Consider the following 16,042-nt stretch of genomic DNA (forward strand, 5'->3'; position numbering starts at 1 on the left):
TGGAGCAGGAAACCAAGTTTAAGAGAAGACTAGGAGGCTAAGGGGGTGGAGGCCAATGATTCTCACCTGATTGCATTAGAATCGCCCCCAGGGCTTTTAAAAATCACGCAGGTCTGAGAAGAGTTGCCAATACTCTGTAATGACCTCTATGGGAATAGAATTTTAAAAAGAGCGGATGTATGTGTATGTATCACTGATTCGCTTTGCTGTACACCTGAAACTAACACAACATTGTAAATCAACTGTACTCCAATAAAAATTTAAATATATATATATACTACAGGAAAAAATTTTAAAAATCACCCAGGTCTGGGCACTTCCCCAAACCAATGGAGTCTAATTCTCACAGATTGGGGGTGGGCGTCAGCTGTATTTTGTAAAAGTTCAGAATGACTTAATGGGATGTGAGAAGTCGCTTAGGTCAAGAATGAGTCAGCTGGGAGGAAGAACGGAGTAGAAAGGGGGGGGATGACCTAAGGGACTGGTATTTGAAGCTGCAACAGGCATGAGAAGCATGGAATTAACTGTTCTCTGGATGCAGAATGAGGCTTCGTGTCCACGCAGCTTCCTGGGAGCTTTCGTTACTCCCAGAGTGGAAATTGTGTGGGTGAGAAGTGAAGAAAGCAACAACTGCTGTGGGGAAATCCTTGGGATGAAAGGTCAGAAACTATTTATTTACATTTGTCTCCTCCACGCTCTCATTCTCTTTGTCTCTCCCAGTTTCTCTCTCTAAAGCCCAGAGGTCGGTGGAACACCACTGCCCTGTGAAATAAAAGCAGCTGCTTTAGCTTAGGGTCACTGAGGACGGCGGATCCCACATCCTTGTGCACTATTCCCTTTCTTTCTGTTCTCAGAGACAAGGCCCAGCCCCTTCACCAGTTTTCTCAGCATCTCGTTTCACAGTGCACTGAGCTAGGCTTCTAAAGCAGTAGTATTGGGATTTAAGTGACCTGGATGGCAGATGGGACTGCTGGCAGGAGATGCTTCAAGATGCTCACTACTTCCCAGAGCCATGGACACACCCCAAACTGGGAGGGAAACAATGCCAGGTAGCTCTTGGGTCACTTAAAACCCTTTGTTCAGAGTCCTAAGCACCGACACCCTTCTAGCTAATCAAGCATTTTCATTCATGTAGCTGTACATATAGCTATACGTGTATAGCACATCTCTCTAAAAAATCTACCTTGGCCATAACATTCTTATGCCCTGAATAATCATAAAAAAGCTAGCTAGAATATATATATTTCCTTTTTTCCCTTGGAGCTATTTTATTCTAAATAAGGCCTAGTGAGTACAAAGGTCAAAGTACCCATATGGCTGCATCTTTCTGATTATGACCAGGGTCCCACACTGGAATCCAACTGAAGAGCATGAATTCTGACTAGGCCCTAGGATTGTTCTGGGAAGCACTTATTTTATATCTTATCTGTATAAAATTTTCTCTTGGATAAATCTAGTAAGGAAAGATTCTGAAATTTTTTATTAATCATGTATCAGTAAAATGTTTTAATTTAAAAATAGGATAATTAGGAGTAGGTAATAGCTGCACAAACTTGATAAGGAGTAAAAATTCTTTGGACACATTTGAAGCAAATTATACAAATAGAACATGTAGGAAGTCTGAACTAAGCACCATAGAAAGGTCTCTTGGTCACTTCAGAAAGTGCATTAAACGTGTCAGTACAGCAATTCTGTTCTTGAAAAGGTAATTATGGCCTTGAAATGCTAAATGAGAGTTCCAAATGTAGGAAACACTTGGCACCTTTCCCATTAAGTACTCAAAATTGTCAAAATCTCTCCGTGCTCAGTCCTGCTTCCGTAATTAAATAAGGCAACATACATGGAGAATAATCAAAGGATGCCAATAAAGGACAAGGTAAACAATAAGGAAGTTAACAACTTGATATTATTTATCTGAGGGAAGACACGACATAAGAGGTATGATAGAGTCATCAGTTTGCTGGAAAAGAAAGCCCTTTGTCAGAAATAAAACCATGTTATAATGGGAAAGAACGCTGAATTTCAGAGCCAAACAAGCATGGAGTACAATTCTGGCTCTCCTACTGTATGACTTTGAGAAAGGAACTTGGCGTTTCATAGTTTCTTCAGCTCCAAATGGGGATAAAATGCAACTCTCCATGCGTTACTCTAAGGATGAGATTAAATCATGTAAGTAAAACACCTAGTAAAATATCTGGTAGAGAGCAATAGTGGGGTGACAAGCATAAACTAATAAAGCCTGATAGTGGTGTTGACATTCATCCTGGTGGTCCTGGATGGACAGCGGTTAAGAACATGATTTCTGAAGCTATATTGCCTGGGTTCAAATTCCAGCTAAACCTCTTCCTAGCTGTGGGACTGTGGGCTATTTAAATTCTCTCATTTTTGTCATTTCTTAACCCAACCTTGTCTAAAGATTTTGTGAGGATGACATTAATGTGTTAAATGTTTAGAATAGTTCCAGAGACTTTTCTGTCTCTTCTGCTTTCTTTATCCCTTCGTCTTCCCCTTTCTCCTCTCCCTTCTTTTCATAATTAATATGGTTCAAGGGCAATACTTTTGATATTTCTGATAAGTTTTAAGCACGGATATTGAATCACAGCAAAAAGTGCATGAATACTCGTTTCATTTGTCTGGCCAGTCCTTCTTTCTTCTCTTCCATTCCACGTGCTAATCCCAAGAGCACTTCCTAATAAAACTTCTGCATGCTAATCTCCATCTAGAGTCTACTTTCTGGGGAATGCAGCACGAGACAATCACCACCACTATCCTCCCATCAATAATAACATCTGAACAATGATAATAATAACAAACATTTGAATATTTATTATGTGCTGAACACTATGCTAAATCCTTCATGTGTATTATCTAAGATAATGTTCAAGAGTTAGGCACTATTAGTGCCTCCATTTTATATATATGGCAACTGTGGCTCAGAGAGGTTAAGATATTTTCCTTGGTTACCTAGCTGTGAAATGGTGGAGCTAGGATTTGAAAGCATGCAGTTCAGCTCCTAAGATGTCACACTTGACCATGATATTATGCTGTCATTTAGTAGGTGCTCAATAAATATTTGTAGAATATTTTGAGGTGATTTGGGTTTTTCATGGAGTTGTTTACAGAATCCTCTCATTGTGATACATTCCTGCCCGGAATGGACCCATTATTGTTGATAATAAATGCAAACAATTGTGTGAATGGGCAGTAAAAATGGGAACAGAAGCAGAGAAATGTCGAGACATTTCTCTAAGGGAATGTTTTGCTCAGAAGATAAATGTGTTTAAGGAATGTTGAATGCACAATACGCATATAAAAATATGCTCAATGTCCCAAGTAATTGGGGAGATACCCATTAAAACAACACTGAGATATGATCAGATTCACACAATTTATAAAGAGCTGATAATGTCAGTGTTGTCAAAAATATGGGAAACTGGACATTACCATCCAGTGCTGATTAGTTTTAGTCAGTACTTTGGATAGCCATTTGACACTAATAACTTTGCAGTTAAACTCAAATAACTAGAGAAATTCTTAAACACATGCATTAAGAGGAAAATATAAGGATGCTCCAGCAGCATTTTTTGTGAAAGTATTTTTTAAACATTCGAATATCTATCAGTAAGGGCATGAAGAGTATATTTTGGTGCCATATTTATTTCACAGGATGTTCATACAGTATTTTAAATGAATGAATCCATTCTATATGAATAAACATGGATAGATTTGAAAATAGAGGATTGAAAGAAAACAGCAAGTTTCAGAATGTTCAATACAGCATGACATCATTTATGTTTTTAAAAAATCAATATGTGTATATTGTTAATGGATACAGATGTGAGGTGAACGTATACCTTGTAGACTTTATATAGCAAATCTGTGACAGTGTTTATCTTGTTGGAGGGAAGGAGAGATGGTGTGTGGAACAGAACCAGTGAGAGAAATAGAGGAAACAGTGTTTCCTTCAAGTTTCATTTCTTAAACTACAATAACAAAAAAGACCTAAGGCAAATATTTTTAAAAATCAACATATTCTGTTTTGGGACAATGGGTTCTTACCTTTGTACTTTGTTGTATTTTATTTATGCTTTTCAAAATACATAACAGTAAAAATAACAGTAAAGAGAGCATGTGTGTAATTTTCCTAGTGAATTACTTTGTGAAGTGAAAGCTAATCTAAATGTAACTATTTAAATAGAATCTAGATATGTATGTTATTTCTAGGTGGACTTTAAAGTATAAATATATTGTGTACTGAAAAACTAGGGAATTTCCTTCTTTGGAAAAGGATTGTTTGTTTCATAGGGGTTGGTTAAGAGGGGGCCTGTCCTGGTGTGGAGAGAATGGGATAGACCAGGGGTACCTAAACCTGGCTGATCTTCAGAATCACCTGGGGGTCCTTTGCTATGCAAAAAGGTTAGCAACACCCCAAGTTTATGTGTTCTCTGGGGGTGGAGCCCAGAGATTTGTTCCCTTTCTGTCATCTTTGAGAACTCCCAGAAGAGTCTGGTAATTAGCCTGGCTTGGAAATCTATCTCCAGATGTCGTCTCGAGTTTCCTGCCTCCCGATTATTATTTTAAAGATTAATTAGTTTAGTTTGGGAGTGGAGGTGGTTGTTTCTGAGCGATCGACTGGAAGGGGAGCAATAGAAAAGGTTTCCAGTTTATAAAGTGGGCATATCGTCCAACAGCGACCCCACTGGGCAGATTCCTCTTTACCCTATAAATCAGTCTGGGTTTAAGATGGCCCGGGGTGCTTAAAAAACAGATACTTCCAGCATCCTCTTTTATATAAAATCTTGAATGCTTTTCTCACTTTGTAGGTTGCTTAGTCGTTATTTTCTCTTTTAACTCCAAGTATGCTACAGACAGTTGAATATCAGTAAGAGCGTTACAATTTTGGCTTCCTGGAAAATAAACATGATTGAAGTTCTATTTGTATGAAGCTCCTTGTCAGTACAAAAAGTAACTAGTAAGTACCAATCTTTGATTCTGAATTGCAGTGTTCTTTGTACTCCACTGGCAGGTGAATATAACCTCCATCCGCACACACAAAATAAAAACAGGATAATGATTTGTGTCTGTGAGGCATTTTCTTTTTGAGAGAGGGCTCACTATAAATCCTTCTGTGCCTTACTGGAGGAGTTATATGTCTTCCAGTGCTTGAGACTATAAATATATGGGTCATAAAGGGAGTGCCTCCTGACAGAGACTTCTCCTCGGTATCTGGTCCATAGGGCTTTTCTGGGGGCCGGAAAAATGGAGGACAGAGAAAACAAAATATCAGACAAGTTTCCTTGTGGAAGCATTTTATGTTTACTAGTTTTTAAAGACTATTTCCCAGGAAGTGGCCTAATTATACTACTAGTTTTTCAACATGAAAAGTTAGAAGTAGCAGGTTACTATTAAGAGTGATTGTTTTGGTGTTCTCTATTACTTGTGTCCTCCAATCTGGACACAGATTCTCCTTTCTGCTCTGACCCTGTGCCTTTAGCCCATGCTAATCCATATACCCTCCACCTCCTCCACATCCAATAAAAGGCAACTCTAGGAGCCCCAAAATTTGGGTCCATCTTTCTTTATTCTCACTCTTGTCCCCTGTCTTGCTTCTGTGTTCATTCAGCTCCTGACCTATGACTTTCCTGCCTAAAACCTAATACTTGGCCCTGAGATTTAATTCTAGATTCAGTGTTTCCAAATTGGCCCTCAAATCTGCTCTTACCCTGTGATCCTACCTGTTCTGTTTCTGGCTTCTCTATACCAACCCAGTGTTGTCTATGCTCCTGTGACTAATCCCTGAAAAGGAGGAGGATCCCTCCACTCTCACCCCCACCCCCGGCCAATGGTAAGGGTCGATGCTTTCTTGTCCAGTGTTGGTCTGATGGTCTAAGTAAGAGTTTGCATTGGTCCTCCAGTTGTATCTGAGTCTGTGTGGTTAGGTTTCTTTTGTAAAACGTTTATTATATTTATTAACAAACACAAGTTCATGTGCCTGATGCACAGCGATGCCAAACAAACTGAAACTTCAAGTTTGGAGCAGAGAAAGGTTTATTGCAGGACCAAGCAAGGAGAATGGGTGGCTTGTGCTTAAAAAACCCTGAACTCCCCAGAGGGATTTAGCAAAGCATTTAAAAAAAAAATTTTTTTTTTAGAAGTAATTTTCTTTTTTTTTTTTTTTAATTAATTAATTAATTTATTTATTTATTTTTGGCTGTGTTGGGTCTTCGTTTCTGTGCGAGGGCTTTCTCTAGTTGTGGCAAGCGGGGGCCACTCTTCATCGCGGTGTGTGGGCCTCTTGCTATCGCGGCCTCTCCTGTTGCGTAGCACAGGCTCCAGTTGCACAGGCTCAGTAGTTGTGACTCACGGGCCCAGTTGCTCCGCGGCATGGGGGATCTTCCCAGACCAGAGCTCGAAGCCGTGTCCCCTGCATTGGCAGGCAGATTCTCAACCACTGCGCCACCAGGGAAGCCCTAGCAAAGCATTTTTAAAGGCCAGGTGAGGAAGGGACATCCCAGGATATGTGATTAGCTCATGCACAATTCTCTGATTGGTTAATGCTGAGATAATGGGGCAGTTAAAATTATTGATCCTTAGGTGCCAGAAGGTCTGGGGACTATGTGCTCATGATCCTCAAGTAGTTAATTTCTTCCATGTAGTGGTTTTTCAGCATCTGAAAAACTCAGGAAATAGTCATCGGATACTATTATCTGAGTACTTCAGAGAGGACCTCCAGCAGAGGATGGGGGAGGGGTCTGTCCTGGGAAGACCCCACAGGGTCCTGCTCGGTTTCATATCCTTGGAGGGCTTCACATGTATTCTTATGATGCTGTTATTCTCAGAACATATTTGAAACACCCCGTTTGGATTGCTTTCTGAGCACAGTGCCTTATATAATAAGAACTCAGCTGGTGTTTGCTGGATGAGTCCATTACAAACATGTACAAGAACGTCAATCTTGTTGTTTCATAAGAATACTTTTTATTAGTCAACAGAGCATTTCCCAACTTTTATCACCCTTTTTTGTGCCTAACCTGCATGTCACCAGATGACCATGGAACATTTTAAAAAATAAGCGTCCCTTCACCCCGGGCTGAGGATTTACCACTATTGGAGATTGCTAAATGCATGTGGCACAGACTGGGAAGGAATTTCTCAAACAGGTCATTTGAGCAAATTTCAATTAATTGTGGAATTTCTAGAAGTATATGGTCTCCTACCAGGAATTCTTTAAAAGGGATTATGCTCATTTAGGTGATTTTTTTTTTGAGGGTGTTTAAAAAATCAGCCATGATATTGTATAGCCACCCTTATTATGTTGAGCTGCCTGGAAGTAGTGTAGTCTTGGGCCTTTGTTAAATATAGCATCATTTGAGTTTACTTTATGGAAGCCATCTAAGCTAGAGAACAATGGCTCCTCAATGAAATCTATAATCCTCATAAAGCTATAATGAGTAACATACTCAAAGAAATAAAGTGGAAAACATTTAACTTTCCTTCTCATTTTCTGCTTTATGGATTTTATTTTATTCCTCAAATACTGTATTCACTATGTCACCAACTTTGCCTGAGCACTTTTCTCTATTTCAAGTGCTGCACTAGGAACTGGTCATATAGCAATAAATAAAATAGTCCCTGTCTACAAACAGTTGCTTTGGGAAGGATAGACACATAAGAAAATCTGCAAACAGTGGTAGTTACTCTTTTAGTGTCTGGTCATGAATACTCTGGGATTACAGAAATGATCTGTCAATTAGGAGACTAAGATGGAGAGATTACTTCACAAGAAAAGTGGTATTGATATAGGTCAGAGGTCAGCAAGTTTTTCTGTAAAGGACCAGACAGTAAATATTTTAAGCTTTGTGGCCAGACTGTCTTTGTACTAACTACTCAATTTGGCAGATGTAGGTGTGAAAGCAGTCATAGACCATAGGTAAATGGCTGTGTTTTAATAAAACTTTATTCTACAAAAGCAGGCAAAGCAGCAGACCAGACATGAGCTATAGTTTACTGACCGTTGAACAAGGTGATGAGGGATAAGTAAGGTAAAGGTATTTCAAGTATAGGGAACAACATGATAAAAGATCCAAAGAGAGCGCCTATGTATCCCTGGGTAATAGGAACATGAAGATAGCCAGAATAGAAAGTGCTGGGAATGAGCTGAATAAGAGTGACTAAGGCTATGTTGTGAAATGCCTCATAGGTCAGTTTAAAGGGTTGGATTTTACCCTGTGTGGGGAGTCACAAAATGAGCTTTTGTCATGTAAAACTGGTATAAATCAACTTGTTCACCTTCAAAAGTCAGGAATAGAAAGTCTACTCGAAGAAAACACAAGGTGAATACAAATTCTTCTTTTTAACATTTTTAATCATTAGCTGTGGCTAGATTATTGGACACATAATAATCTTTTTTCTTCAGTTGTGTACTATTTTTCCTACACAGCAATTACCAAGAACCTGACAAAGGCAGTACACACATATATCAATGATACAACCCTTCAGCCTGTTCTGTCTTCAACCAACAACTTGTTTTTGCTGTTTGCCTAGAAGTAATGGGACGTTTTGGAGAAAATTACTCCCTCTAATGACTTTTCTATAGAAAGTTTTTAAAAAGCTACTGGAGAGAGCAGTATTTCAATGAAATGCTAAAATGAGTCAGCTACAGAGATGAAAAATTGCCCTGTAGCTTAGTAGATTTTATAATATGACACTTTGTCTTAAATATAGTTAGGAAAACAATTCTCCAAGAAAAGGGAGATCTCTGATATCGAATATTTAAAATCTGTAATACTAAGAGAATCTTGGAATCTTTTTCTGCTCAGAAATTGGCTGAACTTAAAAGCAACAGTTTCTAACAGGTTTTAAAGCTAATTGATAGTGTATATATTTAATCATCCCTTTAAAATATATGTATATATATTTTATATTTAAATATTTAAATTTAATCATTGAAATATGAAATTATTATTATCTTAACATTTGAATATTATTTTAATAATTTAGCCTTTAATATTGTTAATAATTATTTTTATCTAATTTTAATTTTAATAATTTTTGTTTCCATGATTTTACTAATACTTATTTCTACAATTTTCTAACATAAAAGTAATGCCATGAAGACATCAGTAAGAGAAATGATCAGGGCTATGGAGAAGCAGTGTCTGTGGAAAGAGCTGTGGCCAGAGTCCGAAGCCTAGAAGCCTAGTGCTGTCTGAGGGCCCGCAAGTCGGGCCATCTCTCTGAGGCCAGAACGTACTGATTCCTTGATTGCAATGAAATAGGAATCATGAAATGTCGAGAAACTGCTATGGAGGTTGAAGCATCAGGGAGGGCCGGAGGCCTGTGAACACACCTGTTCAGGTACAACCGGCCGACTGCTGGGGAAGCAGAGAGATGGGAAGGCAGGAAAGGTCTGATTCTCGTCATAATCACATCTAGGTGATAAACTAAGGGACCGCAGTGTCGCTTTATAACAACCTGCTCTTCCTTGATTCGGTACACTGATCACAAGAGTTCTCCCTAATCTATACAGAGACTATACAATATCTAAAGAGAAAACAGTCATAGTCCTCAAAGAAAGGGAGGTTTCTTGGCAAAGAATATTTAAACACAGTGTAAATATCAAAGAAAAATTTTTCATAAGGGATCCTCAGATACTATCAATACATGAGTCTCTTTCATCACAAGCAAGTTCTTTCTTGGAAGGGACAAAGACATTAGACACTACACAAAAGCAGTAGTGACAGTATTACTAATGCCTTCATCTCCTTGCAAAAAAGAAAAATCTCCTTGCGAAAAGGTGTCAAGAGGGTCTCAGGTCCTTCTGGGGGGTATTTCCCTGATGTTTCCCAACGTAGTAAGAGAAAACTGAGACTTATGTCAACATGCAGCATCAAAAACACAGCATGAGTGTCTTCAGGTCTGAAGTGGCCCTCAGACATGTCTTCTCTGAGAGTCTTATAATCAAATGGCAGGTGACCGTGTGATGAAGCTGAAATTGATGAGCCCACACTGGCAGAATGCCCATGAGCCAGAAGACTTCAGACGGATTAGAAGGATCTCTGTATCACTGATCATGAGATCAGTAGGTAGACACTGGATGTTACGGTACATATGCCACACTTTTGGTCTGGCGCAGTGAATAGTGATGGACTGGTCCTTGAAATGGCATGAAGTGTATTTGTCATCTGTTGTTTTTTTGCCTGTCCCCTCTTTTCCTTTTGGCTACCACTTCTTTGCGTGTTGTCTTGATCAGACTATAAGTCAAGATCCCTGGATAAAAGTTGATGAGGAGATTAAGCAAAGCTAATCAAGCATTCTTTTCCAGAATTTAAACCCAGAGCAGAGTGATGTAAGAACACAAAATAATTGGAACTAATCATTCCAATTGAGGAGTAGGGTGACTTTTTTTTTTTAATCTGCTCAAAAACAACAACAACCATAACCCCACAACCAAACAAAAAGCCCCAAATCCACCAATACTACCATCATCAAAAACACTCAAAGTGTTAGCTGACAGCCATGAGGAATTTGCATAAATGTGATGATCCCTGAACCAGAGCAAATGCTATTCTGTACCATGATGAATGCTAGGGCTAGTCGTGTTCTTTCTTTTTGAGAATAATCTTGAAATAACTTCATTTTACAAATCACATCAATGATAAGTTTGTGGTGTTAAATATAAAGCCTTGTAGGAATATGATCTTTAAAAAAACAAGCCTGTTACCAGGCTTTGGAAAACACACATGATCTTTAGCATTAAGTTTCCTGGCCTTTGTCACAATGTGTCAACCCATTCTTACAAGTTTTCTTGTCTTGCAGTACTGCCTGCAAACCCACTGCAAGGCCATGTCGGTCCATAAAGGCTCCACCACATGGTGGCGCTCTGGTTGTGCCTTTAGTGAGATTGCTGGTGCTTTCTTTTTAGGAAAAGGGTTGAAAAAACATGAAGTTTAAAACAACCCAAAGCATCCACTCCTCAGCTTTGGATGGTCTTAGGAAAACAAAAAATGTTCTCTTTAGTGTTTTCTCTACCTCATCCCTGTATCGTTCTCCTGTTTAAGAGGCCTGCAGGTGCCCTTGACTTCGGCTCGTGTAGCTGCAGCCGCCAGGACCCAAAGGTGGAGACCTAGCGGAAACTGCCTGATTCTGAACAATCAGAGGCTGGTTTGAAGATAAGCCTAATCCTTTCTTGCGACTGCTCTCTTTGCCCATTCACAATCCCTGTCATCGTCTCCCAAATGAGTCACTGGGGAATCTCTAGCACACCCCAGCTTCCTGACCAATAGCTTGCTCACTCATTCTGACCAACCTGAAAAAAGATGTACTTATGCGATAAAGAGAAACAAGGTCTGATGGATGGAGTCCTGGGATGCAGTCATTCCAATTTAAACTCCAAATCTGCAGAAAGCCCATAGTCCTAAAGTAGGGAAAGCTATGGAATAGCGTGTCTTTTGCCTGCGGGGAGCCTGTGTTTCCTCCTGAGAGAAAGCTGCCTTAAGGTAGAAGAAGATCTAGTTCAGCACACTTGGAGCAAGGCTGGCCCGGTGATTTCTGCTATCAATCGATAATTCATAGGCGGCAGAATAACATTTCGGCTGAGCTATATGAAGAGGAAATTATAAGTTGACTATGCAAGAAGTATTTTTTTCTTTTTAGTGTGAGATTTAAAAAAAAATTTTAATTCATAGTGACACAGGATGCCAGTGTCTTGGAGATCATTCAGTTTCAGTGTTTTAATTTACTATCCCTGCAAAACAAATTATCACAAACTCACAGGCTAAAAACTATACATTTCCTGTGGTGTTTTCTGATTCTTTCTTGTTGTATAAAAGACAGCTATCAATTGTCTCAAAGTTTCCACCTGGGCTTCCCTGGTGACGCAGTGGTTGAGAATCTGCCTGCCAATGCAGGGGACATGGGTTCGAGCCCTGGTCTGGGAAGATCCCACATGCCGCGGAGCAACTAGGCCCGTGAGCCACAACTACTGAGCCTGCGCATCTGGATCCTGGGCTCCACAACAAGAGAGGCCGCGATAGTGAGAGGCCTGTGCACCATGATGAAGAGTGGCCCCCGCTTGCCGCAACTAGAGAAAGCCCTCGCACAGAAACGAAGACCCAACACAGCCAAAAATTAATTAATTAATTAATTAATTATTTTTTAAAAAAGGAGGAAACTTAAAAAAAAAAAAAAGTTTCCACCTGTCAGGAGTCCAGGCCCATCTTCACTGGAGCCTGTGCTCAGGTCCTCAACTCACAAGGCTGTTATCAAGGTGTCCACCAGCCTGCATCATAGAGGCTCGACTGGGGATGAGTCTGCTTCCAAGCTCATTTGGGTTGTTGGCAGAATTCATTTCCTTGCAGTTGGAGGACTGAGGTCCTGACTTTTTTGCTGTCTGTGGGCTTGAGGCCACCTGCAGTTCCCTGCCATGTGGCCCTCTTCATAGGCAGTTCACAGCATGGCTGTTTGCTCAAGGAGTGATTGTTGATGAGAGAAAAGGCTATTAAATTATCTGTTATTTTCCCTAGTTGTGGACGTGCATTAGATTTCTATTGCTGTGTAACAAATTTCCATGAGCCGAGTGGCTTAAAGACACCCACCTATTGGTTCACAGTTCTGTAGGTCAGAAGTCTGGGCATGGCATGACCAGGTCCTGTGCTCAGAGTATTACAAGGTTGCAATAGAGATGCCGACAGGACTGAGTTCTCCTCTGGAGGCTCTGGAGGAAAAAAAATCTGCATCCAAGCTCAGTGGTTGTTGGCAGAACTCATTTCCTTGTGGTTGTAGGACTGAGATCCACATTTTCTGGTTACCGGTCGGACAGGGCCACTCATAGCTCCTAGAGGCCACTCACAGCTCCTTGCATGTGGCTTCCATGGGCAATTCACAACATGGTGTTTGTTTCTTCCAGGCCAGACAGAACATGACTTTCTGGCTTCTTCCTCTAAGACCAGCCAGACGGAAAAAAAACCTCCCCACTTTTAAAGGGTTCAGACGATTGATTAGGTCATGCTCACCCAGATAGTTCCCTTTCTTGAGATTGAATGATATGGGTTCTTTTTAAAAAATTTTTTTCTTTATTTTTTTATTATTATTAGTTTTTATTTTTCGGCCACGCCACACAGCATGCGGGATCTTAGTTTCCCAACCAGGGATCGAACCTATGCCCCCTGCAGTGGAAGTGTGGAGTCTTAACCACTGGACTACCAGGGGTGTCCCGATATGGGTTCTTCATTACATCTGCAAAATATTTTCACAGCAGCACCTAGATTAGTGTTTGACTGAATATCTGGGAAAAAGGGTGTATACACCAGGGGTTGTCTCAAAATAGTTGCTTTCTCATAACTCCACTCCTTTGCCACTGTTCTGATATCAGCACGTGGCAAGGCTGGGGGGATCTCACCAGTGTGCTCTGCCTTAGGGAGAGTTATGGAGAGCTATGGTTTTAGCCCTTCTGCACCTTCCTGGGCTGAGTCAAAAGTTGTAAGAGAGCTGGAAAAGTTATTAAACATGAAGGCCAATCTATGCGAGACCATGAGAGATGGGGTCAGAAACAACTCAGGGTCACACAGAGGGTGGCCCATCTGGCTCTGGCCAACGCCTTCTGACTTCTGGTCCCAGCCTCCAGCTTATTCCAATCAACAGTGCTGCTTCATGGCAGGGCTTTCGCCAGGCTGAGGGAAAATGATGAAAATAAGAAAAATTAGTAAGTTTTTAATAACACTAAAAATTCATATTTAAATGATTCCATTATTATGAGATGATATTGCCTACTTTTTTTTCTTCTTTTTGCTAGTGGTGAGAGATGAGCTAGCTGAAGTGGAGCAAAATGATTTGTATGGTTATTCCAGAATTCATTTTTTTAGCCATGAATACAATATAGGTCTTTCGATTTCCAGGTCAGGATCTAAGCAAGACATATCATGCTCTTCAGAACATCCAAGAGATCCTTTAAAAGAAGAAAAAATAAAACCACATCAAAAGTGAAAATAGTTTAGTCCAACTATTTCAAGTGCTTAGTCTGCTCTTTAGTTATTATTCACTATTGTTCTTAAGAAAGTTCATTGCCTTTTACATTTTCAAATTATGTTACAACCCTCCTATCCCAACGCATACTACATACTCAATAGTGGTGAAGAAATTTAGGCACAGAAGAGCCAGATATCATCATTATGGTCATGGATATTCCAGTGACTGTCGGGATGAAGCCACAAAGTCCCTGGATTTTTAATCTATTCTATCAACTTAGTTTCTGACATGTTCAGAATACATGATGAACATGATAATTATTTTTTGTACTGGATTGGTAAGTGTATTTATAGGGATTATTAAGAATTAGTAATAGGATAATGAAAATGGATAAGTACATAAAAGCTATCATTTAGTGACTCCTGCCATGTGCCACCAGGCGCTCGGAATCATTTTCTCTAATTCACTCATCAAGGTAGATATTATCCTCTCCACTCCACGTGTGGATAACAATTTTCAGAGAGATTAAGTAACTTGGCCACAGCCAGAAATCTACAAAAGGGCAGAGGTATAATTCGATCTCAGACTCCACAGGCCAGGTTCCTTTTGCTGTGTGACCATCAATAAGCCACTTCAGTGCAGGTGCATATCTTTTTCCCACCATATGAGAATAATGATCATATTCAGAGATGAGAGATTATAGTGCAGTTTAGAAGCTCTAGACCTGGAATTGGGAATGGAGTGTAGACTTGACACTGTCAGTCATTGTGATGAAGTTGGGTGAGTCACTTTGTTAAGTTCTCTAAGCCTCGGTTTCCTTGTCTGTACAACAAAGTGGTGGGATAGAGTGATTCCCACTAGTGGCTTCTGACCTAAAAGGCTGGCCCTGACACTTAAGTTAACTGGTCTTACTTTGTTTATTCAATCACTTTCTTCCTCCCTCCTGCTGCTTTTATTTCTGTGGCTGTTAAAATTTCCCCTGCAAATACAAACATTGCTGTGGCTCCTATCAGGATTACTGCCCTGGGGCTGTAGTAGTCACCGCGTGGTGACTGCCTTTCATGTCACTATGAAATTAACTTCCATTACAACACCTTCTCTTATTTGAATTTCAAAATCTCTGTGAGGCAGTTATTATTACCTCGATTTTGCAACTGAGAATACAAATGTTTGGAGACATTTTTAAAACTTACTAGAGGTTGTGTTACTAATCAGTGGTAGGTATGGACTTTTTTCTTTGACTTTTTATTGGAGTATATTTGCTTTACAATGGTGTGTTAGTTTCTGCTATACAGTAAAGTGAATCAGCTATACGTATACACATATCCCCTCCTTTTTGGATTTCCTTCCCATTTAGGTCACCACGGAGCACTGAGTAGAGCTTTCCCTGTGCTATACAGTGGGTTCTCATTCGTTATCTATTTTACACATAGTAGCGTATATATGTCAATCCCATTCTCCCAGTTCATCCCACCCACCCCTTTCCCTTCTTGGTGTCTATGCCTTTTTTCTTAAAACTGTCTTCAATGCCCAAGATCTTTATCATAACTACCAACAAGACACGTATTAGATTCTCTTTATCCAGTGTTAGCTTTCATAGAAAAATAATCTTTTAAAGATGACTTGATAGAAAGAAAGTGGACTTTCTAGGACAATGGGCTATGTTTAGCCTGTGACTTATACTCGCTGGTACACAGGCATATACTCCTGTGAGTATGTCTACCCAGATTTGAGAAACTGAGGGGAAAGGATCAAATCCTGGAATTTCATCTTTCAGCAGATCTTTACTGGATTCTGTTCTGTGACAGGCACTGTGCTAGGCACTGTGGATGCAAAGATGAATAAGACACCATCCCTGCCTGGGGGCCAGTGAGGAGATGGACTTAGTTTTTCAGGACCTGCTCCACCGGGTTCCCGGGGGTCGGGCGGAGGGAGGAGCCTCGCGCAGCTGTCTCCTGCAGAGGAATGCTCGGGAGCTCTGGGTCACCTTCCTGTATCTCAGGGAAAGACGTGCAAAGCAGGTCTTCAGACCCGCCTACGGAGAGAGGCTGAGCAGTTTGGGGCTAGTGATTTTTCT

Source organism: Balaenoptera physalus (genome assembly GCF_965194825.1).
Source record: "Balaenoptera physalus genome assembly, chromosome: 12".
NCBI lineage: Eukaryota > Metazoa > Chordata > Mammalia > Artiodactyla > Balaenopteridae > Balaenoptera > Balaenoptera physalus.